A 14,548-nucleotide genomic window follows, 5' to 3' on the forward strand; every position below is an offset into this window, starting at 1 on the left:
TGGACCCCACCTAGTTTGGTTTTGTAAAGGGCCAGTCTTGTCTCCTCAACCTGACTGACTTCTTCGAATCAGTATCCAGAGCTGTGGATGAGGGCAAGGCGGTCCACACAGCCTATCTGGGCCTCACCAAGGCCTTCAGCACCATCCCCCACTCTGGAATCATAGATAAAACGTACTAAACTGGGCATTAATCCCTCCATCACTCGATGGGTTGCCAACTGGCTTACTGACAGACCCTACACTGTAAAAGTAGCCAACTCAAAATCCAGCTCCAGACAAGTGACAAGTGGAGTACTTCAGGGTTCAGTCTTGGGACCGCTCTTGTTTGGCATCTACTTCTCTGAAGTACAGGCCAGCACTAAGGGACTCTAGCTAACAAAGTTTACAGATGACTGCAAACTGGGAGACATTATTGAATCCCCAAATGATGTGGATATTCTACAAAAGGGCCTTACAGAAACAGATGCTTGGTGCCAGAGCCATGGGCTCAAGTTCGATGCCAAGAAATATATAGTTATTCCCTTTGGGAAAAACCATGTACCCATGAATTACCACATAAGTGGCAGTATATTAAACACCGTAAGTGTGATAAGGGACTTAGGGACACAAGTGGACAGTGGTCTCCCCTTCGATAACCACATCGTCACAACAGTCGGGAAATCCTTCTATGTGGCACACCTCATCATTAAGGGCTTTTCATTCAGAAAAAAATAGGTCATTGTCCCACTGTACTCATCCCTCATTAGACCCATTACAGAGTACAATGCCCCGTTTGGTATGTACCGCACAAGACATCTGCAACAACTGGAAAGGTCACAGAAATACCTCACTAAAAGAATCACAAGCCTAAAGCGGATGCCCTATGCTGACCATCTAAAAAAACTCCAGCTATACTGTCGCATATCGCCTGCTCAGAGGCAATCTCTGCTCAACATACAAGGCCATGTCAAACCCAGAGCTGTTGGACATGCTACACTTAAAGAAATCCCAATCTCTCAGAGCCACATGCTCCAGGGATCTAAACCTGGTCTACATAATGAACAAAACATGCTGGAGGGATAGGTTCCTGACCCAGAGACTCCCCATACTCTGGAATAGACTGCCCATACATGTCAAGCCGAGAGCCTCTTTGGGCCTCTTCAAATAGAACCTTGATGACTGGATGGGAGATAGGAAATTTACCCCAGGGATCATGTCAATCGCCGTGTTAGACAGGGGACCAGGGAAGTAATATCCAGGGAATTGTTATGGCTAGGTGTGTATAGGCCCTAGGGCTGATATCCTAGTACCAACCTATGAACCTATAGAACACTGATACAGAATGACAGTGAGGCTGGCTGGGTACTTTATAGCTATTTGCCTGGAAAATATTTGCAAAGAGGATTTGGACAAGCAACACTGAAGGGACCAATAAAAAACTATCAGTTTACTTTTTTTTTGCTTTTCAGATACTTAAAGTCAGGTATAATGCATAAAACACATATGCAGGTATGCTTGTCTGAAATATATGCTTTGATAGAGTATATTTGCAAATGGAATAAAAATTTAACATAATAATGAAATGCAAATACATTTTGCGTTAGTTTTATTTGCTGTTCAGAAAATATATATATTTGAAAATGCAACAGACAAGTAGGAAATATTATTTTTGTTTGTTGATTTAACAAAAATCCTAAGATTATGTTGCTTGGCATTTGCATAATAGCAGGATGTTTTCCTGGTTGCTCAACACATAGTCACTCACCTCTGGTATGTGAAAAGCAGTGTGTTCTGTTCTCACACCGGGTAGATGGATTAGTTTTTCCAGTACTGACACTGCAGTGCAGCATGGGGGGGGGGGGGCTTTGACTGAGATGATAAAACAAGGCCCCCTCTGCCTGAGTTGGTGGTAGCTTAGGTCAGTGTAGAAGAGCCCAAAGCATTTATCAAAAAGAGTAGAGGAAGTTCCTTATTGCCCTGGCCAAAATTTCTCTTAGTCAGTATGAATACGACCATGGGTATCCCATGAAAAGAGGGCTAGTGGGGCTAAGCCAGTCAACAAAGTGCAAATAAATAATCAAATAATAAGCAATATCACAAAGAAAATAATTCCAGAGTCAAAGATCCATCATGTAATATTAATAACTGATCTATAAGGCCATGAAATATATAAATGGATAAGTAGATAGAAACAGCATTGGCAATGACTAACATGACAGGCGTCTATATCAGAACATCGAATGTTTAATAGTTCAAATCACTAAAGGTTGACCTTTATTGATCAAACTATTAAAACATTGAATGTTCATAAAAATAAATTCAAAAAAAAAAAAAAGAAAAACTAAAGGGTGTAGGCAGGGGAACAGGACACCCTGCACCCCACACCCCCCTGCTACTTAAATATATCAACTCCGAGACTGCACTACATTGAAGCAAACGGAAACTCCCCATACGGAGATTTCCATTTACACGTTCAATATTCTCAGCATTCACTATTGTCGTGTCGACAATATCAGATTCAATATTGTCGGCTTTCTACAATGTAATATAGATCCACATGACAGTACAAAGGAACAAAACCATCACTTATATAACCAGTTGTATCATCCCTTTAACTGTATAGTGATCAAGAAAAATAAAGTATAAAAGGCAGACTCTAGTAATTACTTTCTGGATAACTGTACTGCATCAAGAATTTAAGCAACAGAATTTCATTACTAGGCAGATAATGTAGAACAGAAAAAGAAATATGAATTAGCGTTATATTAATTCCTGAATTTCAACCACGAAATGTCACTTTGTGTCATGAAAGAAAAAAGCAAGGGTAAAGATTAATAAAACATATGACTAAGCTGTCATTTTGTGCCATGCAAAAAAAAAATCAAAAGAGTAGACATTAAAAAATCATGACTACTCTTCACTTTACGTACTTGTAAAATAATTTTAAAGGCATTGTTAGTACAGAACTCCTGAGAATGAAAACTAAGCATAAGGCAATTAAAATACTATTTTTGATTTGTGTTTGGCTGTCAGCACGCAAATAAATATGTTTGTGTATACATATATATATATATATATATATATATATATATATATACACATATATATATATATATATATATATATATATATATATATATATATATATGAATATATGAATTTCAATTCACCCTGACCAAATCACTAAGAGCTCAATTACTGAAAACTAATTTCACCAAATCTCATTTCACTGAAGTGAAGTACTGGCACTGTGTAGGGCACTGTAAGGCAAGTAAAAGGTACATGCCCTTTTCCCCACTGTAGTGCAATCCTGGAGTTAGCATATATAGTTGGGGGGTGGGGTGTACCCCCCCCCCACTTAGTTTGTGTTTATATTGTCTTCTGGAAAGAGTTAGTCATTGGTGTTGTAAGTATGCATGTCTATCATTTAAAATGTATTGTTTAGAAGCTTTCTGTGAAATATAATATAAAACCAAACTAGGTGGGGGGCATATACTAACTACAAGACTGCACTACAGCGGGGAAAAGGGCATGTACCTTTTACTTGCCTTACAGTACCCTACACAGTGCCAGTACTTCACTTCAGTGAAATGAGATTCGGCGAAATTAGTTTTCAGTAATTTGAGCTTTCAGCAATTTAGTCAGGGTGAATTGAAATTCAGTGAAATGAACTTTCAATGAAACAAAGTAGACCCATATATATATATATATATATATATATATATATATATATATATATATATATCTATGTGTGTGTGTGTGTGTGTGTGTGTGTGTGTGTGTGTGTGTGTGTGTATATATATATATATATATATATATATATATATATATATATATATATATATATATATATATATATATACACACACACACACACACACACATGTAAACACAATTGCATGTGCCAAAAAGAAAATTGAGCAAAACCAAGAGAGGCCATCACAATGATGTGACCTTCTTGCAAACAGCAGCTGGAGTTCACTCAATAAACATACTCTGGCATAAAAGCAGAACTCAGTAAAATCCAAAAATCGATTTATTCCAAACCACAAAGGTAATAAATAAAACTAACTTAGCACTATCATCCCTTACAATTGTATGATATCTTCACAGTTCTAAAGTGCACTGATATTAAACAGCTTAATATATGTTCTGTATACCGCTCCATACTCCAATCATACCGATTTAGTTAAAGGTCATGGGAAATAAACTTTTAAAGGTTCAAGTTGTTATATTAACCAGTTCATAAATATACTTAAAACATTCTATTAAAAGCATGCGAGTAGATATAGATAGACTAAAATTTCATGCATATTTATAAAAAGGAGAAAAAGTTAAAAAATTGCTGATACAAAAAATCCATCAAACATGCATTTCCTCCAGAACATAATAAAAGGTGAACAAATAAAAATAAAAAATAAAAAGTAAATGACCAAAAGCCAATTACAATGTGGGTGCTTTCATTTTCAAAAAAACTAGTCAGAGAAATGTGGTCATTTAAGCCTATTGGTCCAGTTGCATTTGTTTTTAACTGCCATTTGGCTTCTTTATATTCTAATGTAAATTTTTACTGGTCCATCCTTTTGATCTTGCTCTACCACTTCCAGAATGTAAAACCAAAAGGTAGACTCCTCATTATTCTCAATATGTGTCCAGAAAGCATTGGTCAGTCTTTTTTCAAACATGGAAGTAGGTTGTTCTGTTAGAATAACTGAACCATAGTTGTAAATCTTAAACTCTCCATTTATATTAGAAATAACAGTTAGAGGTTCCTTTTGGTGTATTTCTTCTCCCCTGTCTTTTTCTTGTGATGGGGAAAAAGAAACTGGCGAAGTCAAGACTTGCGGTTCTATAGTAGCTCATTCCTGCCTATTGAATTGTTCCTAATGTAAAACTGAGTCTAATCTAGGAAGGGAAGATAGTCCTTGGGGCTCTCTGGTCTCCTATAATCTGAGGAATGAGGTCTCTCCAAGTTCTTATCTCTTCCATAAAAACTTTCCCTACCACTAGTTGAGGGGTTGGGGTATGCTTTATAGTTCTGATATTCACCTTTATCTTGTAAAAGCTTCTTCTCTTTTTTGTTTTTAATCTCACTAAGCATTTTAGCAACAGACACAAAAATCCTATCATAGTCATTTTCATAGTATTCAAATAGCAAATCTTTAGCAATATTAGTGTTTAAATTAATAATCTCAGCATCTAAACAGTCCATACTAGTTTGGTTGTTCTTCATTAATAACTCCCTCAATTCAGTCCAATAATGATCAAACATAACCAAAAGATCACCATGTAATTCTGATCCTTCAGTTAACCCAGTAGGAAACTTCAAATCCTCAGTCCTTTTGGAACAATACCTTGTCTAGTACATTCATGAAAATACCCATCCTCAGCCTGGAGTTTCCAATACTTAATCAGTGTAGACTCAAACAATTGCAATTGTTTTCTAGGGATAATCCCTGAGTTGCTCCTGTATATATCTAATGCCAAAGTCTATGTTTTTATAAAACCAGTCTTTAAATTTTGGTTACCTGTATTGAATGTCCAATCATTGAAATTAAATTTTCTGGTCTCTCCAGAGTTGTTCCCAACAGATTCATAGAGCATATCACGATTATTGTCTCCCTGTCTGCAAGGAATATTAAAGCAAGAAAATCTTGGGCTAAAAGACTCACCCAACAGTCTAAAATGTAAAGAATTTTTAACTACTCATTGAACAAGTTCACTTTTTGGGTGAGGAGAGCCAAAAGCTCTGTCAGATTGTTTAGCGACACTTTAAATGGCTCCATTCTATTGCAGCAGTTACAATCATTAGTAACTGCTGATTCTGATACAGAGGCAGGAAGTGACATCACCAAGGGGAAGAACCACACATCAAAAACAAGGAAGGAAAGAAAACTGAACAAAAGCAAGAGAAACCACCATGATGATGTGACCTCCTTGCAAATAGCAGCTGGAATTCACTCAATAAACCTATTCTGACATAAAAGCACAACTCAGTAAAATTCAAAAATCGATTTATTCTAAATCACGAAAGTAATAAATAAAACAAACAAGCCCTTTCATCCATTACAATTGTGGGGCTTCTTCAGAGTTCTAAAGTGCACTGATGTTAAGCAGCTTAATATATACAGTACTCTCTATACCACTCCACATGACTATTATACTGAGTTAGTTAATGCTCATGGGAAATAAAAATTTAAAGGTACAGTTATTAAATCAACCAGTTCATAAATATACTTAAAAAATTATATTAAAAGCATACACGTAGATATAGATAAAATCTAAAACTCAACAAATTAATACATATAGCAGGCTAAAATGTCATATATATATATATATATATATATATATATATATATATATATATATATATATATAAATATATATATATATATTCATAAAAAGGAGCAAAATGAGAAAATGTGCAGATACAAAAAATCCATCATCATGGATTTCATTCAGAACATCATCAAAGGCGAACAAATAAAAATAAAAAACAAACAGTAAATGACCAAAAGCCAGTTATGCTTTTATTTAAAAAAAAGTTTCAGAGAAATATGGTCATTTAAGCCTCCTGGTCCAGTTGTATTTGTTTTTAACTTCCATTCGGCATTTTTATATTCTAATTTAATTTTTACTGGGCCACCCCTTTGATTTTGCTCTACTACTTCTAGAATGTAAAACCCAAAGATGTGCCCATCATTATTCTCAATGTGTTTCCAGAGAGCATTTGCACAATTCTTCTTCTTTATATCTGTAATGTGTATATAGATTCACTCTTTCAAATGCCTCTCTGTACACTGAGGTGACAAAAGCATACCTGAATTCTTATGCATGAGTTTAAAAGTGTGTGTGTGTGTGTGTGTGTGTGTGTGTGTGTGTGTGTGTGTGTGTGTGTGTGTGTGTATGCACGTGTATGTTTGTAAAATTGAATCTCATGATAGACCTGGCTTGCCAGGGCCAAATGTGTGAAAAAGCAGTACATATATTTTGGGGATAGCCATAAGGAAGCATGGTGTTTATATACTTCTAACAGAAATGTAATATATTATTGTGTTATATTTGATCTTTTGGTTTTGTCCTAGTCTGACATCAAAGTGGTACACATAAGGTGGCTGCCTTTTGTTGTTAGGGATGAGGAGGCATACTATATGAATATGTGTATATATATATATATATATATATATATATATATATATATATATGTATGCATCTATAGCTAGCTGTATCTCTCTCTCTCTCTCTCTCTCTATATATATATATATATATATATATATATATATATATATATATATATATATATATATATATATATATATTTATATATAGATATATATGGGTCTACTTCAAATGCTCAAAGTTGCAGAAGATTGAACCACACATCATCAAGGACAAGATTATCGATGTTCTACAACATTGAACATGAAAGTAGACTAAATTAAAACAGATAAAAACTCTGCTTGTAAAATTCCCATTCCATGCCATTCACGTCACTGTGGTGTGATCTTGGAGATGGTATATTTTAGTAGTAGGCCCCCTGCAAAAACATGAAATACGAAGTTTTCACGTTTTAGTTTTTTTTTTTTTAAGTTCGATATTGCAGAACTTCGATCCACTGCTCTTTGATGATCAGAGGCTCAATGTTCTGCAATTTCGATACTCTGAAGGGGCCGATAAATATATATATATATATATATATATATATATATATATATATATATATATATATATATATATAGATAGGTATAGATAGATATTTATATTTCTATACACAAAGCATGACACTGGACCGGAAAGAAAATGATCGCAACTGGGATATAATAAAAAAAAATCATTAGGACAAACCACATTCATAAAATCAAAAATTAAGCAGTATCATCTGTGTATAATATTAACTTCTTCAGAATTAAAACATTAAATCAAACAACAGTTTAAATTAACCTTGTAGCAAGCCACATGGCCTAAAACAAACCAATAAGTTGGTCAGTTTGTTGACCAATTTAAAAAAAGCAATCCAAAATCCAGAGCCAACAAAACAGTGGGCCATTCATTGATGAACTGAAACACACATACAAGTTCCAACACCAGTGGAAAAAATACCTATTTCTTATTTTAAAAATAAAAACATTTAGCATATAAAATAAAACCTACTATACATAACATAAGAAATCAATCTCAAGACACTTGAAATGGAGATGTGATCGTTTAAACCAGGAAAAAACAGTGGCATTAAGCTTAATTTGCCACAATGCTTCACTTCGCACAATTAGAACTTCCCATGGTCCACCCATTGGATATTTTATAACTCTACTGAGCCCAAAAAAAGTGAATTCATTATCAGGGTTTTTCCAAAATATGTTTAAATATGGAGTTATTAGTACTGTTCCTCCTGATATTATGTATATGTTCATACATCCTGTCTTTAAATCTCCTTTTAATTTTTCTGATATAGAACCCACTACATTGTTGACATGCAGCTACTTATTTCACCCCAAATGAATTACAGGTACAATGAAATGGTGTTCTAAGCTTAAGTTTGTTCACCTTGATAATGTCCTTCTCTAAAATGAATGTGTACATTGTACAAAAAACACATTTGAATGTACCATGCATTTTATCACTAATCACATGATTTATGCCCTCTGCTTTTCCCAAGTAGTTTTTCAATGACTTACCTTTTCTAAATTCTTAGTCCATCTCCTAGATGTTTGCCCAGGCTATCAAACCTTCATGGGCAATGGTGAAACCAGTAATGAAAGAAGAAATATGTTCCCCTTTATTTGTTCTTCTATTACCAAATAAATTGGCTGTATTACAAAGGTAGATCCTACAGTGGTATAATAACCCCTTCCTTTCTCTTACATGTAACTTCCCATTGTATATCATGAACAAACTTACTGGGGTAACCACATGAAAAAAACATGTTGGCCAATTTCAAGCCTTCTTTCTCAAATTCAGAATCCTCTGTCACCATTCTGGCTAACCTTATATACTGGCCCTTAACAATGCCATTTTTTGGTGCACTGCATAACAGCTGGTGTAGTGTAGTAAGGTTTCTGGTAAATGTTGCTGATTAACCTTTTATTAGAAAAGTCCTTACATACGAACACATCTAAATAATTGATCATCTCAGTACAAGTCGAATAGGTGAACCTCAAGAAAGGGGTGATGATATTCAGATAGCTAATGAATTCTTCAATTTCTTGTACAGGTTTGGTCCAGATTATAAAAAATTTCATGCAAAAATCAGATGTAAAGTTTCCAAGGAGAAACTTGGTATGTGTTGAAGACATATCTCTTCTCCCACTGGAGTAACACAATATTTGCAAAAAAGAGGGCACATGAGGCTACTGTGGCTACTACACTTCTTTTGATGGAAATATTGACCGTCAAGATAGACAAAATTATTTTTTTAAAACCATCTCCATTAAGGTGTCAAGAGTGTTAATTTTGTTATTATCCAAATTGGTAGGTTTGGCCAAAAAGTCATGTAACCAATCTAAGCCAGTAGTGTAAGGAATTACATTGAACACATTTGCTACATCTATTGTTAAAAAGATCCAGTCCTCAAAAAAATACAATATTTTTAATTTTAATAAGAAAAATCGCATGAGTAGCAGCACAGACGTGTAAAAGGACCTAGGCATTTTTTAACCATAAATCAATGTACTTAGCTAAAAGATATATTTTAGATTCACTGGCATTCACAATTGGTCTCATATGTGGATCAGATGCGCTTTTGTGAATGTTCAGGATTCTGAAGATTGGGGGCACCACAGGATACTTCACCCACAAAAAAGGAAGTATTGACTAATCTGGCCTTGATCAACCATACTCTGTAAAAAAAATCTATTTTTCTATATGTGGAATTTACAAAGTTTAAAGAAGTTTCTTCATAAATGTTATCATCAGAGAAATGCACATTCGTTTTGTTCAGGTAATCTTATTACCACCACCCCCTTTATCAGGTTTCATAACTCTTATAATCCTATCATTGCAAACCTGTTTTAAGAGCTGATGGTCAATGTATGATAGGTTATGTTCACATCTTAACACTTTATGTTGTACTAGAGTTCAAAAATCAAACTCACTTTTTCAAATAAGGTCAAGGGAAGTGGGAAGGAGGTTGTAAATGCTCTTCCTAGACAACAAACAAGTTTCTTATTCATCACTACTATTATTGAATAACAACTTAAAATTCAATTTTCTAAGGTACAATTTCAAATCAATCATAATATTTTCAATCTTTGTTTGTATTGGTAGAGGGTAGAAAAGTCAGACCTTTACTGAGTAAGTCATCTGTATCCCTTCCATACAAATTGGAAGTAAAATTGTAAATGGAAAAGTCACCTGTAGAGACTGAGACAATTTGAAGGCACAGTTATTGGAAATGGTCAAGGAAGTATCAGCCAAAAACATACATCAACTTATTTCTCCCTCCAATTGCATCTCCCCCTCTAGTTGTTCTATCCATACCATTGGTTTGATTCTGTCCAATGCAGGTTGTGCATCCCCCTCTGTTGATTTCCATGTCTTTTCAGCCTCACCAATCTCCTCAATAGAGCTTGTTCTAAAAGGGGAGGTGCCTCTTCTGAAAAAACACTGGTTCAAGAGTATAGTCATTGTTCATCCCATTTATCCATCACATAATCTCCCTTGGCATAATTTGGGGTGCGCTCGACCTTCCTGATATTCCATTCTATCTCTATGAAATTTCTTTTTCTTCCATTTTTCACCTCATTGATGACTTTATCTATGTTTAAATAAATATTCAAATATTGGTCAAAATGATGCTTAAAAAGAAAGTCATTGGTAATAACTTGATCAAGTCTATTGGCTTCACTGATGAACCCATCTATGGTTCTTTGATTATGTTTTATAAGTATTTCTAACAGTTCACAGCCATTACAGTCGAAGAGTTCCAACAGGTCCATATGGAGTGGGGAATTTGGAACTAGCCCATTTGGATACTTCCAACTACATAACCCTTTGCGAACATTTTTGACTTTTAAATACTCAAAATAAATATTGAAACTCTACACTACAGCGTCCACGTCTCCCTGGTGCTAAGTCTGTGGTTGGGCTGCTCGACCTGACTCATGTAAAGTGTTCCATGTGCTCCCCCCATCATAAAACTAAAAGGAAACCCTACTGCTAAACCTGAAGACACCCCAGAAGCTGACTGCTTGCCAGGCTTCAAAAACGCCTATATTCTAAAGTAATTGTACATTAAAGTGTTCTGGATGCTCCCCCCACCACAAAACTAAAAGGAAACCCTACTGCTAAACCTGAAGACACCCCAGAAGCTGACTTGCTTGCCAGGCTTCAAAAACACCTATATTCTAAAGTAATTATACATTAAAGTGTTCTGGGTGCTCCCCCCACCACAAAACTAAAAGGGAACTACTACTGCTAAGCCTGAAGATACCCCAGAAGTTGAGTGCTTGCCAGGCTTCAAAAATGTCTATATTCTAAAGTAATTGTACATATATGTTGCTAATACCTAGTTTTACCTTTAATATATGTAATGCCTTTATTTGATTGTTAACCCTTCAGTGTGAGATCTAGCAGCCTACCGCTGACCCCTAGCCTCTATCCTCCTCCAGCCTTTTTTCCCTCAACCTAATTTCTTTTACATTAGAATAAGCTTCTTGCCTACATCTCCTAGTTGCTACTTCCCCTCTGTCCTCTAGGTGGCAGCTTTCTACCAAGTTAAAACATCAGCTTTTAACTATTTACCCAAAAGGACCTACACCTATTTGCTAGTGACTAACTGTAACTTTTCCCCTTGCTAAACTCTTGGGAAATCTCACTCTCACCTAGATTAATAAGTAACATGTATTAGATAAGTTAACACACTCCCCCCCAAGTTCACGCTCAATTCTTCTTTAGTAAGCCATACCTTAAAGACAGCTGATACTTTTTTTCTGCAGTGCTTACCTTATTGCTCTTGACCACTCACTCCGCTCCTCTACCCTACCCCACATTCCACCCACCCCAGAGCACCTTGCCTTATACTTTTATAACCACTCCTCTACACTTCAGCCAACAGCTCACCCTATCTCATTACTCACTTATCAATTTACTCCACACCTCTATTCCACTTCAGCCAACAGCTCACCATATTTCATTACTCACTTATCAATTTACTCCCAATTTACTCACATTCCCAACTACCTAATCTTTCTCTTTAAATAGACACACCCTTATCTGTCCTTCTGGAAACACTTATCTCCTTGTTTCACTGATCCCATTCCTCTTACTTTGTCTATCCCTGGCTTACAAATATACCTTAACTTTCTCCTCTTGTCTATAGTTCTTACTGCTCTACTTCTATCCCACTGCCTGTCATGCTATGAAGCCCTAAGCCTTACTAAATTTCAACACCCCTTAAAACAAACAACCCCTTTCTCTCATTTAGCTTTACAAACACACAGTAACATAACATCCTCATCATCCTACCTTCTACCACAGTTCCACAGACTAACCCATATTAAATATTTCCAAACCAGAAATCTTGACCCTATTTTATGTAAACTTGTGAAACTTTTACAGAATCCCCAACAGCACCTACTTCTATATGGTGACATTCACCCAAACCCAGATCCCAGCATTACCATTCCTAATTCCCAATCTTCCCATCCCTCCATCTCTCAAACCCCCACTATTACCTCAAACCCTCTAGTCATAGCCCACCATAGCATAAACAATAAAATCACTCAGCTACATGCCCTACTAGACTTACATTCCTTTGAGATCCTATGTCTAACAGAAACCTGTCTCAGACCAGTTACTAAGGACAATGATATAATCCCACCAGGATATAATATCCTGAGACTAGACCATCTAAATAAAAAGGGTGGTGGGATGGCAATATTGTTTAAATCTGAATTGCAGGTCACCTCACTAGATATTCGACCACCCTCACCTAGTAATGTCGAGATCTTTATGACCAAGCTCCAAATTAATGCTAATAAATCAATTTACATCACTTGCACTTACATCCTCCTAGGTAATAATATTAATACCCTTGAAATTACATCCTCCTAGGTAATAATATTAATACCCTTGAAAACACCCTTAGTTTGCTCTCCACATCCTTCCCACAAGAAACCATACTCCTTGGTGATTTCAATATTGACTGGAAATGTTGTACTTCAGACAACCCAACTACTCACATAAACCTTTGTGGCTTTTATCAAAACATCACCTACCCTACCAGAACCCATAAACCTAGCAACAAACAAACCACCTTAGACTGCATACTAGTTAACAGTAATCGCCAATTATATAAAACGGGCTTATTTCCTGATGATATTAGTGACCATTCTCTTACCTTTATAACTAGACAAAAGACCTCCATTCCCAATCAAATTAACTTCAGAACTACCCGGAACAAGAAAAATCTAAACCCAGTTAATTTTCAAGCAGAGCTTAAAGCCTGCAATTGGTCACCCCTAAAATACCTACCTCTTGATGAAGCGGTTTTAATTTAACAACAAAGTCTTACAGATTCTGGAACACCATGTCCCCTCTTGCAATGTTAGAATTAGGAGCAAACCTGCTCCTTGGCTCTCAAATGCTAAAAATGCAAAGAAGACATAAAACCTGGACCAAATGGAGAAATACTAATAACCCTACTGATCATTTAAACTTTAGACAGCTCAGAAATGCCACAAAGAAATCAATATTCCTTGATAAAAAATTATTACCTTAAATTCCAACAAACCCAACATCAAAACTCACAAATATTCTGGTCAGGAATAAATAAATTACTCTATCATGGACACTGTAAAACACCTACCCCCTCTAATTTGACTCAAAATTCTCCCAGTCAAATTGCTGACACTTAACATATTTTTCTCTGAAACTGTCCAATCTTTAGCTAATACCTTCCCACCCATACCACCTGTTACCACCACCGAGTCACCCTTGCCAACCAATTTACCCCACTTACTACATCTGCAGCCTCTGCCAACATCTTTCATATGCACCCTACTTCTTAAACTTAAACCTTGCACTCCATCAGCTAAACTCCTACCAGCTGAATATCTGCAAATGGCAGCTGGAGTACTTGCCTACCCTATTTCCAACTTAATTAACAGAACCATTACTGAATGTTCCATCCCATATCTATGGAAAGTCTCACATATTATCCCACTCTATAAGGGAGGTAACTCAAATGAACTTTCAAACTTCCGACCCATAGCCCTACTTTCCCCTTTAGCAAAAATCATGTACAGATGTATTCATCATCAACTACTTGAACATCTCCTCCAAAATCACCTACTATCGGACTGCCAGCATGGCTTTACTGCATTCCATAGTACTACAACAGCACTCCTATCCTTTTTGGACTAGATTAATAAAAACCGTAACAATAACTTCCTGTCCTCTGCCCTCTTTATTGACCTCTCCAAAGCATTTGACATGGTGAATCACCAACTATTGTAAGATATGCTTAAATCCCTGTCATTAGACACCCAGACAGTCAAGTGGTTTAAGTCCTACGACAACAACCAGTCCTCTGGGAAAATAAATTATCCACTCAGCTCCCTATCACTCGGAG

Source organism: Protopterus annectens, chromosome 11.part0 (genome assembly GCF_019279795.1).
Source record: "Protopterus annectens isolate FY-2018-M chromosome 11.part0, PAN1.0, whole genome shotgun sequence".
NCBI classification, from domain to species: Eukaryota; Metazoa; Chordata; order Ceratodontiformes; family Protopteridae; genus Protopterus; species Protopterus annectens.